Source organism: Heliangelus exortis, chromosome 5 (assembly GCF_036169615.1).
Source record: "Heliangelus exortis chromosome 5, bHelExo1.hap1, whole genome shotgun sequence".
NCBI lineage: Eukaryota > Metazoa > Chordata > Aves > Apodiformes > Trochilidae > Heliangelus > Heliangelus exortis.
Genome location: NC_092426.1, coordinates 2,617,128 through 2,639,003, shown reverse-complemented (window position 1 = coordinate 2,639,003; position 21,876 = coordinate 2,617,128). Strand labels below are relative to the sequence as shown.

At 53.7% G+C, this 21,876-nt stretch overlaps 1 protein-coding gene and 1 long non-coding RNA gene across 3 annotated transcripts in view; one reads left to right on the top strand and one right to left on the bottom strand.

The window, feature by feature from the left end:
* The window catches only part of FRMD6 (FERM domain containing 6), a 46,898-nt gene extending 40,242 nt beyond the window's left edge, over positions 1-6,656 (bottom strand). The window contains exons 1-2 of one of the 2 annotated variants that reach the window (XM_071745167.1): positions 6,401-6,656; positions 6,123-6,195 (exon numbers count right to left, since the gene is read on the bottom strand). The gene's annotated coding sequence lies outside the window, so the exon portion shown is untranslated. Of the gene's footprint in view, positions 1-6,122; positions 6,322-6,400 lie in introns of those variants that run through there. The other variant, XM_071745166.1, reaches the window with a different exon arrangement.
* LOC139796788 (uncharacterized) lies at positions 5,409-11,160 on the top strand. The gene is made up of 2 exons (XR_011726147.1): positions 5,409-5,546; positions 10,991-11,160. It is a non-coding gene; the product is annotated as an uncharacterized lncRNA (long non-coding RNA).
* The last annotated feature ends 10,716 nt before the right edge of the window (positions 11,161-21,876 follow it).

Sequence of the window (21,876 nt, the reverse complement as noted above, 5' to 3'; positions counted from 1 at the left end):
GGAAGGTGCTGGCCCTTTCTTCCCTTTCCCCATCCCCATCTTCATCCCCATCGACATTCCTCCCTTCATCCCTATTCCCATCCCCACCCTAACCCACCCACATCCCCATTCCCATTCTCATCCCTACCCCCATCTTCATCCCCATCCTTGTTTCCATCCATATCCCCACCTCCATCCTCATCTCCAGCTGCATCTCCTTCCCCATCTCTGTCCCTGGATGTGTTCTGTGTGTCCTGCCCTGAGGGATCCTGCTGGGACAGGGCTTGGACTGGAGCAGCTCCAGAGCTCCCTTTAACCCCCTGATATTCTATAATTCTATGATCCACATCTCCATTCCCATTCCAATCTCCAGCTCCTTCTGCATCTCCATCCTATTCCCATCCCCATCCTATCCCCATCCTCATCCCATCTCCATCTCCATTCTCATCCCCATCCCAGTTCTATCCCCATCCCAATCCTATCCCATCTCCTTGCCGCCTCCATCCCCATTCTCATCCCCATCCCACTTCCATCCCCATCCTCACCCTATCCCATCTCCATCCCATCTCCATCCCATCACTCCCCTGCTCTGGAGCCCAGCACAGGGGTCACAGCCCTGCTTAGCCCCTTCCCCAAGGATAAAACCTCCCAAAACCAGCAGAGAACATGGGACCAGAGCACAGGCAGCCCTGGGCACAATCTGTCTGCAAAGCCATGGGGCATTCCTCCTCTTCCCTGCAATCCTGACCATGTGCCTGTCACTGGGAATAACTTGTTGGGGGGATAAAATCCCAGTCTGCACCCTCCCTGTGTCACAGGGGACACCAACACCTTGGCCAATCCCCTTCTGCTGGAAAATGAACATTCTAAGATGGACCAGAAAACCATGGTCAGAAAAATAAATCCAGATCTGACAATTTTAGAGTTCCTTGAAGGGCTTTAAGTGGGTGTGAGGCATGAAAAGGCTGAAAGAGCCCCTGGGATCTCCTGCTGGGTCCCTCCTGCCACCCACAGCAGGGACAGGGGACCAGGAGCTCGTGTCCTGGGGTCTGTCTGCAAGAAGCCAAGCCTGGGGGTGATGCTGGAGGTCCCCGGAGGACAGGAGTTTGGTTTGAGACAGAGGAGAAGGCTCCGTGCAGAGGGAAGGCGAGTGAGGAGGAGGAAATAAAAACTAATTAAGTGCTAAATGTGCTGGGTTGGCTCGGGGGCAGCGGGAGAGCGCTCCAGAGGGGTGACTCACGGTGACTCAGGATGCAAAGAGTGGGTGGAAATCTGGCACTGGAGCATAAACTGCCCCAACCATGCAGCTGGGCTCTGGGCACCCAACCCAGAGCTGCTGGGCCCCAGCATCCCCGAGGGGACTCACACATCATGTGCTTTCCCTACAGGAGGCAATTTTCCTGGGGAAAACAGAGGCAGATTCATCAGCAGGAGCAAGGAGCTCACACAGAGTCATAGAAGCCCAGACTGGTTTGGGTGGGAAGGGACCTTAAAGCTCCTCCATTGCCACCCCCTGCCATGGTCAGGGACACCTCCCACCAGCCCAGGTTGCTCCAAGCCCCATCCAACCTGGGCTGAGACACTGCCAGGGATGGGGCAGCCACAGCTTCTCTGGGAAACCTGGCACAGGGGCTCAGCACCCTCACAACAAACTATTTCTTCCTCACCTCTCATCTCTCTTCCATCTGGAAACCCTTCCCCCTGATCCCATCCCTCCCTGCCCTTGTCCCCAGTCCCTCCCCAGCTTTCCTGGAGCCCCTTCAGGCACTGGAAGGTGCTCTAAGGTCTCCCCATTGCAGCTTCTCTTCTCCAGCCTCAACACCCCCAACTCTCTCAGCCTGGCTCCAGAGCAGAGCTGCTCCAGCCCTCCCAGCAGCTCCAGGGCCTCCTCTGGACTCACCCCAACACCTCCACATCCTTCTTGTTTTGGGGTCCTTCTCCAGAACCGGACCCAGCACTGCAGGGGGGTCTCCCATGGGCCATATGGATGCATTTCCCTTTTCCCAGTTTCCCCCTTACCAATCCTCAGGCTGGGAGGGACACAACCAAACCTCAGCCACAGGAGAAGACACCAGCATAGCCCCCCCAGAACACCCACCCAAAAGCCAGGAATCACATCCAGAGCAAGAAGAAAACCAAAGGGATTGCTTTTAAGGGACGTGCTGACCCCTGCCCTTCCCCAGCCGGGTCCCCGCGGTACCGGAACCGCCCGGTGCCTTTCTGCCCCGGCGTGTTGGTGCACGCTGGTTCTGCCTTCCCCACCTCTGCCCGTGGCCTCAGCTGCACCTCGTTCCTCCCTGATGATGGGGCAGGATTGCTTCACCCCACAGGCTCTGGCCACAGGGACAATGTCCCCTTTGTCACCCACCCCCGGGGCGCAGGGTCCCAGGGTTTGGCTGCAAGGAGAAGGGGGGGTGGGTTCAGCCCTGGCCCAGAACAGGGCTGGAGGTTTGGGGGGGCATCACCTCTTGCACCCCTATTTCCACAGGGGCTGTGCTGAAGGGTTTGGAGGAGGGGGAGCTCCCCAGGAGGGGTTCAGCTCCCATCTGCACCCCTTGAGCAGACTTTGTGCTGGCTGGGATGAGTCCCACCCTCTGCACAGGCATGAAGAAACAGAGCAAAAAAAAAGTTCTGCACTGGAGTTGGCTTTTTTTTCCCCCACCCCCGGAGGCTTTGGCAGAAACTGAAATATTTTTATTTTTAATTTTTTTTTTTTTAATTTATTCTCACTCCCTTTTTTTTTTTTTTAATATTTTCAACCAATGCATTCCTGAAGTCTCTCGCCTCCTGACAAAACCCAGGCTCCCTGCCAGCACATATTTCTGATAATTCATCCATTATTAAGTGAAATCAAAGATAGGAGACCAAAAACAAAAAAACAAAACAAAAAAAATGGGACTGTTTTCATCCAAGAGAGGATGTTCCCAGCCAGCCTGGGGGTCACTTGAACTGCAGAATAATCTCCCTGAGGAAAACCCCCCCAAAAACTTTACTTTGCTCCTCAAACTGCCAACATCTCCAGGTGACCAATGCCAAACCCTGGGGATTTTTCTGCCTGGCTCAAAGCCATTCCCTCCATCATCCCGTGGCTGATGAGAGCCCAAACTCTGATGTGTGCTGGACACAACCTTGCTGCTGGGGATGAACATCCAAGCCCTGGTCAGAGACAGCCCAACTGGATCATCCAGTCCTCTCCAAACCAGAGAGAGAGGAAAATCTGATGGAGAGGGAGGGGCAGAGCAATTACAGCCTTTTCCCTTTAATAACCCTCGCTGCTTCCCCGAGTCCCTATTTACATCCTTCTCGGGGCACAAGTAGTAATTAAAATCTCTCCACTCAGGTCTAAACCACCAGCAGACCCTCCTGTTATTCAAAGCAGAGGCAAAGCTGAAAATAAACCTGATTTTTAAGGTTGGGGCGGCCCCAACCCCCTCTCTATGGGTTGGTTAATGCTGGAGGGAAGGATTTAGGGCCATGGGTTCCATGCTCTGCCAGGGCATCCATCTCTTGCCTGTCTCTCCAGGGGATGCCAGGGATGGAAAACCTCTTGGGAAACAGCTCTGTCCTGATGGTTCTCACCTGGTTTTTCAGCTGATTTTATCACCCATGGAGGAGCAGATGGGGCTTGGGGGTCTGTGGGCTAATGGGGCAGAGCCCCAGCTGTGCCCAGAGTCACCTGGGAGCACTTTGTACCCGACTGGAGCAGCTCCAGACCCTCCTTCTCTCTTTACAGAAGCTATCAAAAAATTTGAGAATATTAATTATTCACTAAGACTGCCAATTAAGGACATTTCCTCTGTGAGGGCATGGAAGGAACCGAGCTGGAGAAGCTCTTAATTGTTTCAAAAGAGCTTTTCCTAGAGGGGTTCCTCTGCTCTGCCCACTGAAGCTGCCTGGCTCTGGGTGCCACCAGCACTGCAGGAGTTTCCTGGACCTGGTGCTGGCCTCACACCTCACTTGCAAGGAAGTGAAAGTCAACAGTGAGCCATGAATTGTTCCTAAAATCCCATCCTGAAAGCAGGTGACCCAATGCCCTCAGCACCATGGTGCTGCCTCCTCACCCAGGCTCTATAGGAAGCTCTATAGGAGGCTCTATAGGAGGCTCTATAGGGCACTGGGTGAAAACATCCAGAAGAAGGAGCAGGTCCCTCGTGCAGGTTGTGTTGAGATGGTCCAAGAGCTCCAGGAAGATCTCATCCTACCCTGGGATCCAGTGCAATGTGGTGTTGGGCTCCTGGGCAGCCACAATTAGTGGGTGGGTCAGGTCTGTGCTGTGGGCATCCCACAGCTGGGTAACCAAAGGTTATTGAATCACAGGACAGTTTGGGTTGGAAAAGACCCTGAGGATCAGCAGTTAACCCAGCACTGCCAAGGCCACCAGGTCCCTCAGCACCATGAGGACTGATGCTCCCCCCTGCCCCATCCTTTGCCCTGCTCCCAGGGCCACATCCACACAAGCCCCTTGCCCAGAGGAACAAGCTTCCCATGGGAGAAGCCACCCCATTGCCACCAAGCTTTCAAAGAGGGGTTAAACCCACAGTGGAATGTCCAGCAGGACACCCAACCTGCTGATAACTGTGGTCAGAAGGAAGCCCAAGCCTTAACTCCATGTCCTGATGATTTGGATAATCCAGAGGGAATGCTCACCAAAACCACACAAGACAGGGATGCCATAGCCCAGACTGGTTTGGGTTGGAAAGGACCTTAAAAACCATCCAGTGCCACCCCCTGCCATGGTCAGGGACACCTCCCACCAGCCCAGGTTGCTCCAAGCCCCATCCAACCTGGGCTGAGACACTGCCAGGGATGGGGCAGCCACAGCTTCTCTGGGAAACCTGGCACAGGGGCTCAGCACCCTCACAACAAACTATTTCTTCCTAATCACGATCTTAAATCTCCCTTCTTAAATCTGGAAACCCTTCCCCCTCATCCCATCCCTCCAGGCCCTTATCCAAAAATCCTTCTCCATATATACATATATACAAAAATAACATATAAATGCTATAAAAATATAAAAATAACCAAGTTACAGACAGCTTTCTGGCCCATCAGCCTGCAGCCCCAGCTCCTTTCTCAGGTTATTGGTGAGCTCGGAGCAGCAAACAGCCCCCAGGATCTGTTCTTGCACCCACCTTGACCCTAAGGCTGAGCACCCACTTGCCAGGAGCACCCTTAGGTGTGTGGGTGAGGAAGAACAAACCCTCTGTGCCCCATGGAAAGGGAATTGCCTTCTCCCCAGCTTCTGGGGCACCGGGGGTGGGATTGGAGGTGTCCAGGGCTGCCAATCCTCCAGCAGGTCCTCTCAGAACCTCCATCCAACCTCCCGTGGCAAGGAGCCATCCCAGGCTTTGCCCTCCATCTCCCACCACCATTTTGCTTCCATCCCCCTTTGCCAGGACCTTCCCTTCTTCTCCTGTAGGGGCTGATGGAGAAAACCACTCCAGGATCTCACATGGCGGAGAACAAAAGGATTTCTTTTCAACACCAATGGATTCATCTCCAAGGAGCTTGGACAGGAGCAGGGTGATGCTGTGCCAGCCTCTCTTCTCCCATGGAGATCAGCCCAGGTACAAACGAGGTGGGCTTGTGGCCAGGGAGCCCATCACCCCCCCAGCCTTTCCCTCTCCAGCAGTTGCCAGAACAGGAGAATTTTGGGGCTGGGGATCCCTGCCTGGGATCACGCACGCAATCCCGAGGGAAAACCAAGTGGCTCCATCCCAAGGGGGTCACTCCAAGAGCTTGGCTTTCCCTCCACAGCAACCATCCTCCACAAGCATCCCCTGGGAGCCAGGCTATTCCCAGAGCACTCCCCGTGCCAAAATTCCATGATGAAGGAAAATACAGCCCCGAGGAGCACGGCTGCTGCTGCCAACCGTGTCCTTACTGGGAGAGGACAAAACTTTATAGCACCAGGATTGTCCTGAGGTCCTCAGCTGGGTTACCAGCAGCTGGGAAATATTTGCAACCTCTTGCTAGCCACAAGTAGCACAAGGACAAGCAGTGCTCAGCCAAAGCCACAGCCCCAGAGCTCAGCTGGGAACCAGCTAGGATGGCCCCACCAGCACCAGCTCACCATCCACCCCACTTTTCCCTTCCCTTCCATAGCCCAACACCATTAAAAAACCAGGAGCTCCTTGTCCTACCTGGTGCTGGGAACATCTACGAGTCGGGTTCCTCCAGCAGCTCCATGTTGAGCTCAGGGGTATCTCAGAAGAGCTGGAAGAAAAAGCCCCCAAGAGAAAAGCTCAGAGCTGGGACATTCAGGGCAGGTTCCTCCCCATCCCGCGGGAGCTGGGGGGACCGTGGGGCTCTCCACGTCCTCCTGGGCTGGTGAGGCGCCAGGATCCCTGGGAATTGGGCTCTGCTTGGAGGGACCTACCCTTTTTTGACTGGTGGCCAACCCCAAAGCACATGTTCTTACCTGCTCCCTGGAAGACAGAGGAAGGCTCGAGCTCCTTTCCGAGAAAACTCATGGATGCCCGTGTGGTGCGGGAGCTCGCTCCGTTCCTCCTCCCCCTCTTTGCCCAAAAAATCTTCAGGAGAAAACGGGGATGCAAAGGGGCAGCAAGGTGGAGAAAAGAGAGCAGTGGTGCAAATGGTCCCTGGAGCTGGTGTCTCCCCAGCTCTGCTGGTTGGGGAGCACTGGAGCTCTGCTCAACAGGGACATGGATGTCAAGCTGGGACTTGTCTCCTCGGCGAGGAAAGGGAACAGCAGAGATTACTAAGCAATGCAGGAATGTGGTTTGTTTAATATGAGCCATCAACACAGGAGAGTAAAATAATGACAGATGTGTAATCACATTTCCTGACTCGAAAACCAGGAGATAGAGAATTTAAACACCACTTTTCCCAAGATCAAGAAGAGGAGCCGTTTGGTTAAGAACTCATTTGGTTACTAATTTCCTCAGCATTAAACCAGTTGTTTCCTGAATCTCTTGACATACTTTGCCCAAGAGCTCCAAGGACAGGGCTGCTTTGATGTGAGGGTGAGCAGGGAGAGAAGAGGCTTTGGAATCAAGGATCTGCCAGCTGACCAAGCCTGCCCGGATCAGAGGCTCCTGAGCGTGGCTTAATTGGTTTATTTTAATGAAAGCTGGGCAGATAAATTTCACATGGCTCTTTATCAAGGAGAATGGTGGGAGATAGAAAGCAGGACCTGGGTTGGAGTCAACACTTCCAGGAAAAGCCTGAGAATTGTGGAAAAGTGGAGTTTGCTTGGTTTGGGTATCTCCTGCAAGGATGCTCTGCAGAGGAACAGCAGACCCAAAGCCCACCAAGACTGGGGGGAGAAATCACTGCTCAGCCTTGGTCTTGGCCTTCAGCTGTGGCATTTTCCCCAAGGACAGGGGTGCAGGAGCTGGGGGGGAGCAGTTCTGTGCCCAGGGAAGGGCTGGGAAGGAAGGGTGTCATTTGTCTGTCGGGTTCTTCCATTTGTCTCTTAAGATCAAAAGTGGGAAAAGCAGCCAGCCAGGGAGGGAAGGAAGGTGCCACCAAGCTGCAGAGGGACTCCAGTCTGACTCTTTCCCTGATTTAGGAAAATCTCTTTTCCCTTGGTTAAACGAGCAGCCTTTCCTCTCCTTCCCCTCCCCATCTTTGCAGGCCTTGTGGCTGCAGGTTGCTCGGATCCACGTGGATCCATGGGATATCCCAGGTGGCCTGGGACACTTGGAGGTGGAATGAGGTGGGATGGAAGAGCCTTCAGCATATTCCACCCTCCTGCTCTGAGGAACTGAGGCCTCCAAAGCATCCCCTGGCATGGTGGTGGCCAGAGGGGGGGTCATCAGACCAGTCTGAGGTGCTGGGGGGGACATCAGCAACATCAGACCCAGATCAGGGGCATTTTTCACATCCAGGACCAGGCCTGGGGTGTGGGTGAGTGGTGAGCTGGGGGCAGGGCAGAGCAGCAAGGACCCTCCTCTTCTTGGCCTTGGACCCTCCCAGTTCAGCTTCATTTTATGGATACTCAGACCACCTTTCCTCCAGGAAACCCAGTCTGGTACTGGTGAAGTTTGCAGCTGGATCCCACACCAGCTCTTCACGGGCTGGAAGAAACCCCTGGACATTTATCCAGAGAACCTGGAGAACAGCAGAGCTTTGGTAGCCCTTTGCCCTTTGGAAGCTTCTCTCTTCCTTCCCCTAATCCCTCCAGGAAGCTATTCCAGGGGAGCAGTATCCAAGCAGGCAGGGAATTTGCATGGCACATCCCCAGCCCAGAAACACCCTGGCTGCCAGACACCAGCAGAGATGCCCAAACCCAGGAGTTTCCTGAAATGGAAAAGCCATAAAGGAGGAATCCAAAAGGGTGCAGGAGAACTCTTCCAGGTTGTAGGAAGGCTGGAAGTGTGCTGGGATCCCTGGAGCATGCAGAGAGAGGCCATGTCCTAACAGGGAGGTGTGCCAGGAGAGAATTCATGAATTTATTTGGCAGTTTCCATCACACCCAAGTGTTGGATGCCCTGGGAGGTGCTGAGCTCCTCCCTGCTCAGCTCCACTGACTCCAGGCTGATGTCCTTGTAATGCCAGCAGCTCCCATCTTCCCCAGGAGGAGCTGGGAAATGGTTCTTTATTTCCAGTGAATTCAACATCCAAATTCCTCCCCCAGAGCTGCCAAACAAGCAGTCCCAGGATCCTGCACCAGGGCCATAGCCTCACCTCTGACTTTAGCTGAGCTCACAAAGCTGCTGCCTGTTGCCATGGGAACAGCAGCTCCATCCCCTAACCAGACTTTATTTAACCTCAGTGCCCACCATGGGTGGCACCAAAATAGGTGTCAGGAGCACCTGAGAGCTGTCCCCTTCCCCAGGTTCAACGAGTCCAAGAAGTGCCCTCTTTCCAAAAGAAGGATCAGCTCTTTGGTTTTTAGAGCAGGGCCAGGCAGGAACCCTGCAAACTGTGGGACAGGAGCTCCTGCAGCAGCCTCCAGGGTATGGGATGGTGGCAGAGGACACCACCCTAAGTGATGGAGCCACGGAAGGAGATCAGCTGGTGCTGGGAGAAACTCTCTCCCTCTTGCCCTGGGGTGGCTTAATTATAACCTCAGTTTAGGAGCTCAGGGGAGCTTTGATGTGGAGAAGAGCCCAGAACTCCTGCAGGTAGCTGGGAGAGGAGATGTCTCCAGCCCAGCCAGCTGTCTAGACTGCCTGTGAGGAGAGGACCTCCTGGGAGGGTGTGATTCAGCTCAGCTCCCAAGCAGACACCTCCAGCCACCCAAAGGGACTCTGCAGAAAGGCAGTGGCAAGGAAATTGCAGCCCTGAATGGAAGCCACGGGGCTGTGAGACACAGCTGGGAACCTGTCTGGTTTTGAGTAAAAAAGCATCTGTGCTCCTCGAGCGTCCCCAAGCATTGGCTCCATGTCCTGATGGTTTGGATAATCCAGAGGGAATGCTCACCAAAACCACACAAGCCAGGGATGACATAGCCCAGACTGGTTTGAGTTGGGAGGGACCTTAAAAACCATCCAGTTCCAACCCTCTGCCATGGTCAGGGACACCTCCCACCAGCCCAGGTTGCTCCAAGCCCCATCCAACCTGGGCTGAGACACTGCCAGGGATGGGGCAGCCACAGCTTCTCTGGGAAACCTGGCACAGGGGCTCAGCACCCTCACAACAAACTATTTCTTCCTCACATCTCATCTCTCTTCCATCTGGAAACCCTTCCCCCTCATCCCATCCCTCCCTGCCCTTGTCCCCAGTCCCTCCCCAGCTTTCCTGGAGCCCCTTCAGGCACTGGAAGGTGCTCTAAGGTCTCCCCATTGCAGCTTCTCTTCTCCAGCCTCAACACCCCCAACTCTCTCAGCCTGGCTCCAGAGCAGAGCTGCTCCAGCCCTATCATGATCTCCTTGGTCCTCCTCCCAGCCCCTCTCCCCAGCCAGGGTTTCCCCCTCTTTGCTGCACCCCTGCCATGGGCACTTTAGTGCTGAAGGGGATGGGATGGGAGCAGAGGACACAGAGCTGGGGCTGCTCACAACTCCTCACCCAGGAGCAGGAGAGGCACCAGCAGAGGATGAACCCTCTGGGTGATGCTCTCTGCTCCTGCAGAGCTGTTGCCCTTCCTCCCGTGGCTTCTGCAGATTCCCTCCTCATCCAGCAGCTCTGGTTTGAATCTGAAGCCACAGAAATTTCCCAACCTCAGTGTCCTGAGCTCTTCCAGGCCAGCAGTTAAAGGCAGGAACCTGTCAGCAGGGCAATTGATTTGCAGATTATTTATTTGCTTATTAAATCCCATTTGGCTAATAAGTTCTGTGTTTGCTCCATCAGAAGAGCTAATAATTCCTCCCTGGAGACCCACCAGCCTCTCAATTGATGGCCAGCTTGAAGGCATCATTCATTAAACCAGTTTTGCCTTGCTAATTGCACCCTAGGAGGCAGCCAGCAGAGCAGGAGGTGCTTACCTGGCTGCCACCCTTTGATGATGGGTGCACAGGTGAGGAGGAGGAGGAAGAGGAGGAGGATGCTGATCTGCCTGGTGCCAAGCCACGTGTCTCCTCCACCTCCTGAAACCCTCTGAGCTCCCTTCCAATCCTTATCATTCTGGTGTTTTGGGATTCTAGGATACCCCAACCTCTCCCAGCTTCCAGGACCACCCAATGGGCTCATCCCATCACCCAAAAAAACCCCCCAAAAAACCCCCAAACTCTTGCTCTTCCCATCCTACCCCATCTTTGTCTCCTCTTGCCCCATGGAGGCCCTCACCCCTCTGGCATGGGGAATATCTCCTCCTGACACAGCTCAAGCATTGCAAAAATGCACCCAGGCTGGTTGGGGCAGCACACAACGGGCAGGATTCCCAAATCCACCTCTTCTTCTCCTGGCTGTCCCACCACCTCTCAGCCCTTCCTCACCCACCTCTTCCTCGCTCCTCTCCCCCGCCTGCCAAACAAGAAGCCTTTGTCTGCTCCCTCCCTCCTTCCCTCCCTCCCTCCCCACCCCTTTTTCTTTTTTTTTTTTCTTTTTTTTTAAGGAGCAGGAAGGGTTTGAACTTTCCCTGAGTGAGTTTTTTCCCTTCCAGCAGAACTGAGCTGCACCCGTGCCAGGAATTAACCAAGAGGATGAGTCAAGGAACCGGTTCAGACCAAGCAAGGACAACCCTTCACTTTTCATCCAAAACTCTGGCTCAGCCCAGCACAGGCTGTTCTAGAGCATCAGAAAATAGTTTATAAACTTGAAATATGGCTTTTTAAATGGTTTATTACATCTTCCCCTCCTTTGGGTTGCAGCTGGTATGGGAAAATGATGGAAATGCAGTCAAGGAGATCATTCCGAGGGTGTTTTTTTTCCCTAATTTATCTTTTTTTCTGTCTGGTTTGGAGGTTTCCTGCCAAGATCTTGGCATGTGAAGTGGCCCATGCCATGGGATGGAGATGGAGGGTTTCAGGAAGGATGAGTTCCAGGAGATCAACAGAGACTCACGAGCACCCAGCACCCCCTGCCAAGTGGCTCTTGGGGTGAAGGCTCAGGGCATGGAAGGGCCCATCCTGCCCACAGAGGGTCTGTGGCTCTCACTGTGATGGAAAGCAGAGGCAGCACTGAAGGTTTCAGCCTGGGAAAGCTGGGACACTGAAATGGGCTGCAAAAAGGAGAAAATATTGCAGCTTCCCCTCTGGCTGCTGGTGGGGTCTGAGGTGGCCTCAGAGCTGTCACTGTGTTCCCTCCTATGGACACTGCCCAGCACCCATCTGAGCTCAGCACCCTCACACCAAACAATTCCTTCCTCACATCTCATCTCAATCTTCCTTTGTCCAGTTGGAATCATCCCCCCTCATCCCATCCCTCCAGGCCCTTGTCCAAGGAACCACTCTTGCAGGACTCAAAAGGTTTCATGGACTCATGGATTCCCAGACTGGTTTGGGTTGGGAGGGACCTTCAAGATCACCCAATCCCTGTTCCCTGCCATGGTCAGGGACACCTCCCACCAGCCCAGGTTGCTCCAAGCCCCATCCAACCTGGGCTGAGACACTGCCAGGGATGGGGCAGCCACAGCTTCTCTGGGAAACCTGGCACAGGGGCTCAGCACCCTCACACCAAACTATTTCTTCCTCACATCTCATCTCAGTCTCCCTTCTTCCACCCTCATCCTGTCAATCCATGGCTCTGATCCAAAGTCTCTCCCCAGCTTTCCTGAAGCCCCTTTAAGCCCTGGCTGTTACCCTGAAGATGTTTTCAGTATTTTCATGGAGTTGGTTGTTCAAGATTAAAGTTTAAAATGCTGGGAATTTGGGCAGAAAAAAACCTTCTTCCCATCCTGTCTCCATCTCCCTTCTTCCATCTGGAAACCCTTCCCCCTGATCCCATCCCTCCCTGCCCTTGTCCCCAGTCCCTCCCCAGCTTTCCTGGAGCCCCTTCAGGCACTGGAAGGTGCTCTAAGGTCTCCCCATTGCAGCTTCTCTTCTCCAGCCTCAACACCCCCAACTCTCTCAGCCTGGCTCCAGAGCAGAGCTGCTCCAGCCCTCCCAGCAGCTCCAGGGCCTCCTCTGGACTCACTCCAACACCTCCAGCTCCTTCCCTGTGTTTGCAGCAGGAGGGGACATCAGGGAGCTGCTCCATGAGGAGAAGACCCAAGTGAAGCCAGGGGCAGCAGGGAATGTTTCCCAGGGTGGAAAGGTTTCCTTTGGATGTTTTTCTGCTTGCAAACCAGCAGAGCTCTCTGGCCAGGGGTTGACCTCAGTGGGAAGAGAAATTGCTGCAGAAAAGGGACAGTGAGGCTGAGGCCAGGAGCAGGAACTGGGCACTGGGCCCACCAGCAGTGCTGGGTGGGTCTGGATAAGGCATTTTTTAGAGCTCTTTTTCCAAAGAGGAAAATAAAAAGCCATCAAAAATGCTTTTTTGTTTGTTTTTTTTGTTGAGAACTCTGAAGCTCCCTTGGGTTGAACCCCCTGCACCAGCACCCTCCTGTTCTGTTTTGGGGTTTTTTTGTCTGCTCCCTACCCCAAAAGCATCCCAGTCTTCCCCTTCATCTTCCAGAGATCCTTTTGCTCATTCACATTGAGAGAAAAACATCTCCCCAATCCATGAACCCTCTGAGAGCTGCTGAAACCCTCAACCCTCCAAGCACCCATCTGGTTTTATTCCTCTTGCTGCTTTATCACCACCTTTACTTGGCTGTGGAGGTCACTGCAATTTCTATCCATGTTTTATTCTTTGCATTCCCCTGCTCTGCCCAAAGCTCTGCTCACTGGATCTCTGTGTCCTTCAGGATGCCACCTGCCTGTTGGGGACAAAGAGCTGCAGGACCACAATGGATCTTAATGACCTTAAAAATAAAGATGCTTCTGCTGGACCTGCCCGACAAGACCATCTCCAGGAGGAGGAGATGTTTCCCAGAAGATGCTTCACAATTTTGACCCTTTTTTTTTTGGTTTTGGGGTGCATTTTGCTCTCCCAGGGAAGCCACCGTGGAGCACATGGGAGGTGGGACAGACACACCAAGGTCTTGAGGAGGTTTCCCATGGTGACAGCCAAGGAAGCTGAGCCACGGTTTGGCAAAAAGTGCACTCAGAATGTTTTAAAGACAGTTTTGGACCAGCTAAAACATCCTGTTTCTGCATGTTCTGAGGAAAATATTTCTGGCTTGTTTGGTTGGTTCAAGGCGGGGCAATTATTTCACTCCAAAACTTTGCTCAAGTAAATTCAAAATATGCTTCAGAGGAGAAAGGAAGGAGGAGGAAACCTGCACCCAAATTTTCCACAGCACTGGGGCCTGTGTCAAAATCCATCCAAGCTAAAACACCTAAAATTTGTCTCCTAATCCCAGGCTGGGAGTTTTCCAAGGGCTCCATGGACAAGGAAAGCCAGGCTGGGAACTTTGGTGGGATCCAGGGGTGGCTGCAGGATCACCCCATTGACTCTTTGGGTTTGGGGTTCTCTCTGCTGCTCTGGGGGTTCAGCTGCAGATTCCATCATTTTGGAGACTCCAGTGAGCACCAGTTGACCTCCAGTAGGAGCCCATTTAATTCAGCACCATTTGCAGGGATGAACCATTGCAGGTGGAAGGATTTTCTCCACGCCTTGGAAGCTGCTGCCCACCAGGATTTTTAGGAGTCTGCTCCACGTTTGCAAAGTTGTCTGAAAAAACATTCTGAATTTTCCCAGTTTCCAAAGAGGAACTGGACGTGGGGATGGATCCAGACCTTTTCATTCCAGTTCTGATTACAAAAGATGTGGCATGGGGAGGAAAGTTTGTCTCTAAAGGAAAAGTCCCAACGAGGTGATTCCTGCCACATCCCATATCCCAGGGGATGCTATTTTGTAATAAATAATTTTTCCTGGTGGAAAACGATGGGTTTATGAAGCCTGAGGTGTTTTGCAGGAACGTGGCTGACCTCAGACTTCACAAAACCATCGTTTTCCACCAGGAAAATTGATTTATGACAAAATAGCATCCCCTGGGAGATGGGATGTGGCAGGAATCCCCCAGCAGAACCACGCCAAGGAGTCACCACAAGGAACTGAGCACCTGGTACCAGGACCTCACCTCCCCAGAGATGTGCTGGCAGGGTAACTCTACTCTCCAAAGTTTACCTTGGCTCCAGAAGACCCTTCCAAGCAATTCCATGTGTTTCTGGGCTGACATTTCAGATGTTGGGAGGTTCTGGCTCTTCTCCTCTAATTACCTTCCCATGCTTTGCTTGTTGTGAGCTTGTTCCTAGCTGGATCCAGTCCTGGCAGATTGCAGGAGTCAGATTTTGTCCCCAAACACTTGTGTTTTGGAGTTTCTCCTCGATTTACCCCAGGAAGGCTTCAAACCAAAGGGATTTTTCCCCAATTTTCAGGGCTGGAGATGACACCATTGCTTTTTCTCAGTGCAGCTCAGAAGTTTGGTGGCAAGAAGTGACTGGGTCAGAGATGAGGCTTGCAGGGAATGTGAAAGAAAGGGGGATGTGGGAAAAACAAGGTGTAAGAAGACATGAGAGCTCAGGATATCAGTTCAATAGCTTAAAGTCTCCCTGGAACCTTCTCTTCTGCAGGCTGGACAACCCCAGCTCTCTCAGCCTGTCTCCAGGATGCAAAAAACCCCTCCAAAACCAAAATTTAAAAAAAAAAATCCCTAACCAACAACAAACAAAATGTGAAGGATTCCCACTGATACCCACAGGAAACTTGCTAGAGTTTTTCTAAGCTGAATATTTTGATTTTTAAAACTTCTACCATGAGAACATCTCAGCCTGCTCCAGGCCCAGGAGCAACCAACTGGGCTTTGGATGGGTTCCCTTGGAATGAGCCAGAAACTGAGTTTTGGGGTTGCTTTGGCCAAATGGACTCCTTTAGCTCCCCTGGGTTCCCCCCAAGCAGGGGCACAAGGCAGGAGAGGAGCTGCAGCCCAGGGGGATGGATCTGCAACCAGGTGAGGTGCAGCCAGGGGAGGGACCAGCACCTGGAGCTTCCATCCCAGCTGGCAGTGGGATGGGATTTAATGATTTTGTTGCTTCTGCTCAAGGTGGAGATGACACCAAAAGCCACCAGGAGTCAATGGGGGGGCTGGGTGGTGCTGAGCTCAAGCCCAAAAGGAGATTTTTTTGCTTTTCCTTCTCTGCTTAGGATGCTCCTGAGCAGCAGCAGGGTAGGAGCAAGAGCTGCTCTTCCCCCCCCAGCCCTCTCTGTGCCACCCATCTCCCAACAGCTCGTTTTAATTATGCAATTAGAGTGTGTACAGAGCTTTCTGTGAGCTTTAGTGGCTAATTAAAACAGATGGGGAGCTTAATGGGACCGACTCCTTTTTCTTCTTTTAATTAATGTGTTAACAGTTGCTGGGCCAGCCTCTGGAAACCTCTTCCTCAGCAGCTCTGGGGGGCTCCAAGCCCTCCTTGTTTCTAGGGCCATGTCACACAGGTAGAGATGGAAATGTCACCATGGGGTGGCCTCCAGAGGGCTGTGTAGCTCCAGGGTAGGACAAAAGCACCCTCAGGGTGATGCTGGGTGGATGCAGGTGTTCCAGGTCTCCACTGGCTTCTTGCAGGACCAGAACCAAGGCACCCAAGCACCTCTGCAGATGAGGTTGAGCTCAAAGCTCTGCTGGAAGCAATGGGAGAGGAAGAGGAGGAGGTTGGCAGGAGTCAGGCACACAGATGGGTCCCAGGGCACTGTCCCCTCCAACCTGCAGGCAGAAAAGAAGATGCAAAGCACTCTTGGGGTCAAGGTGTGGGGACCAGGAGTGGTTGAGGAGCAGCAAAAGGGCTCAGCAAGGTGGTAATGAGGGGCAGAACCCCCACGGTGGAGAAACGGGGAGGGGGTGAGACCAGAGACTGAAAAACACGTCAGGATCCTACCAAAATTTCATGGCATCTGGGCAACAGCAGCCTCCAAAGTCCCTCCACAGATGGTGTCAGGCTTCTGAGGCCAAGCAAAGCTCCAGATCCCATGTTTCCTGGAGGAACTTCCCCACTGGCAAGCACCAGGCATTGGGATGGAGATGGAGAAGGGTGGGAGCAGGTGGGACCCAGAAACTGGGGTTGTACTGGGAAGAGAAGCTCAGAAACAGGCAGGGCAGGGAGGGAGAGAGGGGAGCAGAGGAGGGATGGACACTTCTGAAGGAAGACCAGGTTATGAAATGCCAGTGGCCTCAGGAAGGAGAGACTGGACCCAGTTTCTGCCAGCAGAGAAATGTGGGGAATCACCACAGGATGCTGAGGGTGCCAATGGTTATGGGAGTTCATGAGGGTGCTGGAGAAGTTCCTGGGTTAGGAATCCACTGGGCTCCTAAATTCACAGAAAAGCCACCAGGAAGCCCTGGAGCTGGTGATTTGGGCAGCAGGAGCAGGGCAGGGATCATCCCCCTGTGCTGGGCACTGGGGAGGCTGCACCTCAAATCCTGGGCTCAGTTCTGGGCCCCTGAGGACAAGAAGGAGATTGAGGGGCTGGAGTGTGTCCAGAGAAGGGAATGGAGCTGGGGAAGGGTCTGGAGCAGAAGTCTGCCCAGGAGCAGCTGAGGGAGCTGGGGGTGTTGATCCTGGAGCAGAGGAGGCTGAGGGGAGAGCTTCTGGCTCTCTGCAAGCCCCTGAGAGGAGGTTGGAGCCAGGGGGGGTCGGGCTCTGCTCCCAAGGAACAAGGGATGGGAGAAGAGGAAAGAGCCCCAAGTTGTGCCAGGGGAGGTTTAGGTTGGAGCTGGGGAAGAATTTCTGCCTGGAAAGGGTTGTCAGGGCCTGGCCCAGGCTGCCCAGGGCAGGGCTGGAGTCCCCATCATCCCTGGAGGGGTTTCAGAGCCCTGGAGATGTGGGGATGAGGGACATGGGGCAGGGGTGGCCTTGGCACTGCTGGGGGAATGGTTGGACCTGGTGATTTTAAAGGTCTTTGCCAACCAAACCCATTCTGTGCCTGTGTCCTGTTCACTGAGGGGCTCTCAGGAGCCTTTGGCAGTAGGAGAGGACAGGATGGGAGGATTGACTTCAGCAGAACTGTTCTGCACTTAAAACTGCAAAGCCTGGGAAAAGCAAAGCATTTGGAGAGCTGCCTCCAAGCCCTTGGGTTGCTGGCAGGCTGCTTCCAGCAGGGGAACCAGTAATATTTTTGTAAATGGGCCCTGGTTATGGTACCAAACAAGGCACAGGGCAGAACTGGAGGGGACCCCATGCAGCCCAGCACTGGATTGGGAATAAAACCTCAGAACGGAGAGGGAGATGCATTGGTGCTGCGGGCTGGGGTGAGCTTCTCTGCACATCTGGGCACAGCTGCTGGGCTCTGCCTTGATCTTGCTCAGCTGCTCAGGAGGAAAAATGTGAATGGCAGGGAAAGGGACAGCTCGGGGAGGAAAAGCTCATCCAGGAGAAGTTCTGTGTGGCCCTTGGAGATGTTTGGAGGTTGGGGGAATTATTCTGTGATGCTGTGACTTGGAGGAAACCACCCAAGCCAACTCTCCAAGCCTTTCCAGGACAGCCCATAGGGATGGTTTCACCATCCCAGGGATGTTGTCCCCAAACACTGTGAATCCCCCCTGACTGCCCCATCCCTGGCAGTGTCTCAGCCCAGGTTGGATGGGGCTTGGAGCAACCTGGGCTGGTGGGAGGTGTCCCTGACCATGGCAGGGGGTGGGGAATGGATGATCCCTTCCAACCCAACCCATGTGGTGATTCTGTGACCTTGTGGTGAGCTCTGTCCCCTGGGGAAGGTGGGGTTTGTCCTCTCTGGAGGACCCCAGGCTTCCCAACCCTTCCATTGCATAAGGAGCTGGTTGCTACAACAGAAATTGCAAAAAACCATGGAAACTGCTTGTCTCAGCCAACCTCAAACTTAACTGTATACACAGCATAAAATTTAGTTGCTTTAAACTTGCATTTTTTGGCTCAAATCTCCTGGCCACATCCTGAGCCTGAATGGATTGAATTACCAAGCACAAAATAAATTCCATCTGAGCGGGCTGTGGCCCTTCCCTCCCTGAACAAAGGCAGAGGTGTTTGCTTTGCATATTTCTTTTTAGGCTTTTTTAATTTTTTTTTTTTGTCTTTTGGAAGAAAAAGAGCTAATTTAGTCCATGTGGAGGAAGGGAGGCCAGGGCACTGCAGTCTTAATTTTGAGTCCCTGACAGCAGCCACCTTCCTGCAAATCCGTGCAGGGGACCAGAGGACAGCAGAGCCAGAGCAGAGGACATCATGGAATGGTCCTGATCCTGCTGCCTCCAGTGGCCTCCTGGCAGAGGAAAAGCTGGGGAGGGACTTGGGACAAGGGCATGGAGGGATGGGATGAAGGGGAAGGGTTTCAAAGTGAAAGAAAGGAGACTGAGATGAGATGTGAGGAAGAAATAGTTTGGTGTGAGGGTGCTGAGCCCCTGTGCCAGGTTTCCCAGAGAAGCTGTGGCTGCCCCATCCCTGGCAGTGTCTCAGCCCAGGTTGGATGGGGCTTGGAGCAACCTGGTCTAAATGAGCTTTCTTCCCTTTCCAGGGAGAAATTGTTCCCCAGCTCCAACCTAAACCTCCCCTGGCTACAACTTGAGGCTCTTTCCTCTTCTCCCATCCCTTGTTCCTTGGGAGCAGAGCCCAACCCCCCCTGGCTCCAACCTCCTCTCAGGGGCTTGCAGAGAGCCAGAAGCTCTCCCCTCAGCCTCCTCTGCTCCAGGATCAACACCCCCAGCTCCCTCAGCTGCTCCTGGGCAGACTTCTGCTCCAGACCCTTCCCCAGCTCCATTCCCTTCTCTGGACACACTCCAGCCCCTCAATCTCCTTCTTGTCCTCAGGGGCCCAGAACTGAGCCCAGGATTTGAGGTGCAGCCTCCCCAGTGCCCAGCACAGGGGGATGATCCCTGCCCTGCTCCTGCTGCCCACACCAGGGATGGTCCCAGCCAGGATCCTGGTGGCCTTCTTGGCCCCCTGGGCACACTGCTGATAAAGATAACCCCAGATAACTCCAACCAAGGAGAGGTTCACCCTCCATACCTCCCTCTCACTGGCATGGGGTGAATATGGAGAAAGGAGCTGGAGAGAAACTCTGGAGTGTCCCTTGGGCAGGAGCTGCCTCCAGACATGGCCGGGGTGGAAGGTGCCTGTGTGGGAAGCAGCCCAGCCAGCTCTGCCTGTCCCTCCCCTGGCCCAGCAGCTGCTCCACCCCAAGCACTCGTTCCCTGGTCCCACAGCACTGCAAGAGGATCCCTATTTAATTTGCAGACCCTTTCAGACCCACTCCATGCAGAACATCTCCTACCCGGGTTGCTCAGCGCAAGGGGCAGGTGGGCTGGGAAGGAGCTTCTGGGATGTTTTCCTTGGTGAACCCTAATTTGCTCAGTTTGGCTGAATTCCTTCCTAAATGGACTTCCTAAGTTCTCCACTCAGGCACCTTCAGAGCTCCTGGTCAAGGTGAGAGGGTGGGAGGGAAAGTTGGAGCACATGGAGTCCACTCCATCCATGGATCAAGGGTTGGACTTGATGATCTCAGGGGTCCTTTCCAACCCAGCTGATTCTATGATTCCATAATTCTATGATTCTATGATCCTGCATGGCCACTCCTTGAGGATACAGGGGATTATTTGTTGCCTTTACAACTGCAGCTCTTTTTAGAGAAAAAACCCAAAAAGCAGGATGGGGTCACCACCTGCACCCTCCCTGTGCTGCACCACATCCCCCAAGGGCTGGGGTGGTGGTGGCCATGGTTTGCTGTCACCCTACAGCTCCCACTGCTGCAGAGGGTTGTCACCAACCCCTGTGCCACTCCCTTCTCTCATTTTTTGCTTGGGAAAGGTCTTTCAGACCATCAAGTTCAACCATTAACCCAGCACTGCCAAAGCCACCACTAACCCGTGGCCCAGAGCCCCACATCTCCAGCAGTCAGGGCCATGGGGCTGGGCTGCTGGGATTCAGCACATCCCATTTTGTACACTGGGAGGACGAGCATCTCCTCACAGATAATCTCAGCCCAAAGTGATGGATGCCCTGGAGCAGACACAGCCCTTCTCTCTGTGATGCCCCTCTTGGGGTTGGGCTGAACATCCAAATCCCTGGCACACCAGGGTGCAAGCTCCTCGCTGCAGGGTGGGTGCTTCCTCACCCCTTTTCAACCTTCAGGTTTCATAAAGATTTAATACTCATTTAACAGAGATTTGCATACACCCCGTGGAGATGTGGAGCAATAATTGCCTGGCTCCTTTATCAAACCCCACATCTGGCCAGGGAAGCTTGGCTGGGTGGCAGGTTTGATCTCAGGCACCCACGGGTCCCTGGCACCCACGCTCACTGCATCACCTGTGCCAAGGGTCACACCTCCTCCTCATGCTGTGAGGAAGCTGGGAGCGTGGCCTCAGCAAGCTCCTGACTTCTTGTCCCCCACCATTGCCCAGGACTGACAGCACAGCTCCCACAGAACCACAGAACCACGGAATGTTTGGGTGGGAAGGGACCATTTAGCCCACCAGTGAGCAGGGGCATCTTCAACCAGACCAGGCTGCTCAGGGACACATCCAACCTGACCTGGGATGTTTCCAGGGATGGGGAAACACTGATGGAGCTGGAGTGATGTCTCACAGCCAGGCTGCTCCAGCAGCTCTGCAATGAGCAGGTCCAGAGAAGAGCAAGGAGGCTGTGAAGGGATCCAGCACAAGTCCTGTGAGGAAGGGCTGAGGGAGCTGGGGGTGTTGAGGCTGGAGAAGAGGAGGCTCAGGGGAGACCTCATCACTCTCTACAACTCCCTGAAAGGAGGTTGGAGCCAGGGGGGGGTTGGGCTCTGCTCCCAGGACAAGAGGCCATGGGCTTCAGCTCTGCCAGGGCAGGGTTAGGTTGGAGATTAGGAAGAAATTCTTTGCAGAGAGAGTGCTGAGGCATTGGAATGGGCTGCCCAGGGAGGGGGGGGATTCTCCATCCCTGGAGGTTTTTAAGAAGAGCCTGGATGTGGCACTCAGTGCCATGGGCTGGGAACCACGGGGGGAGTGGATCAAGGGTTGGACTTGAGGATCCCAGAGCTCCTTTCCAACCTAAATGATTCTGGGATTCTGTGAATGAACAAAGAGGGCATCTAGAAGGGAAAAAAAAATCACACAGGGTTCCCTCATCTTCTCCTGAACATTAAGCTTGCCTCTTGAGTGCCTTCTGCCTGGCCCTGCCTCTGTCACGGGGTGGGCAGATGGCCCAGGACAAGCTCCAGTTTGGCACTGAGGTCACAGAACCATTTTGGTTGGAAAGGACTTTTAAGATCTCCAGTCCAAGTCCAGCCTTGCTCCTGCTGCAGGGCATGGTGGCACCATGGGACCTCTTCCTGCTCCTGACCAGGAGCAGCTCTGCTCCTGTCTGCTCTCTCTGTCATTCTTCCCTGATATAAATCAAAGGATTTGGGGGATTCTGCTCTCAGACTTGCTGTGTCTTGTTTCCAGACCTTGTTTCCTTGGCTCTGCTCTGCTCCCTGGGCTGTACAGCTCCACCAGATGATTATCAGTGAGGGCTCAGGATGCCCTCCAGCCCTTGCTGGAGATAAGCCAGGGTCTGGTAGGAC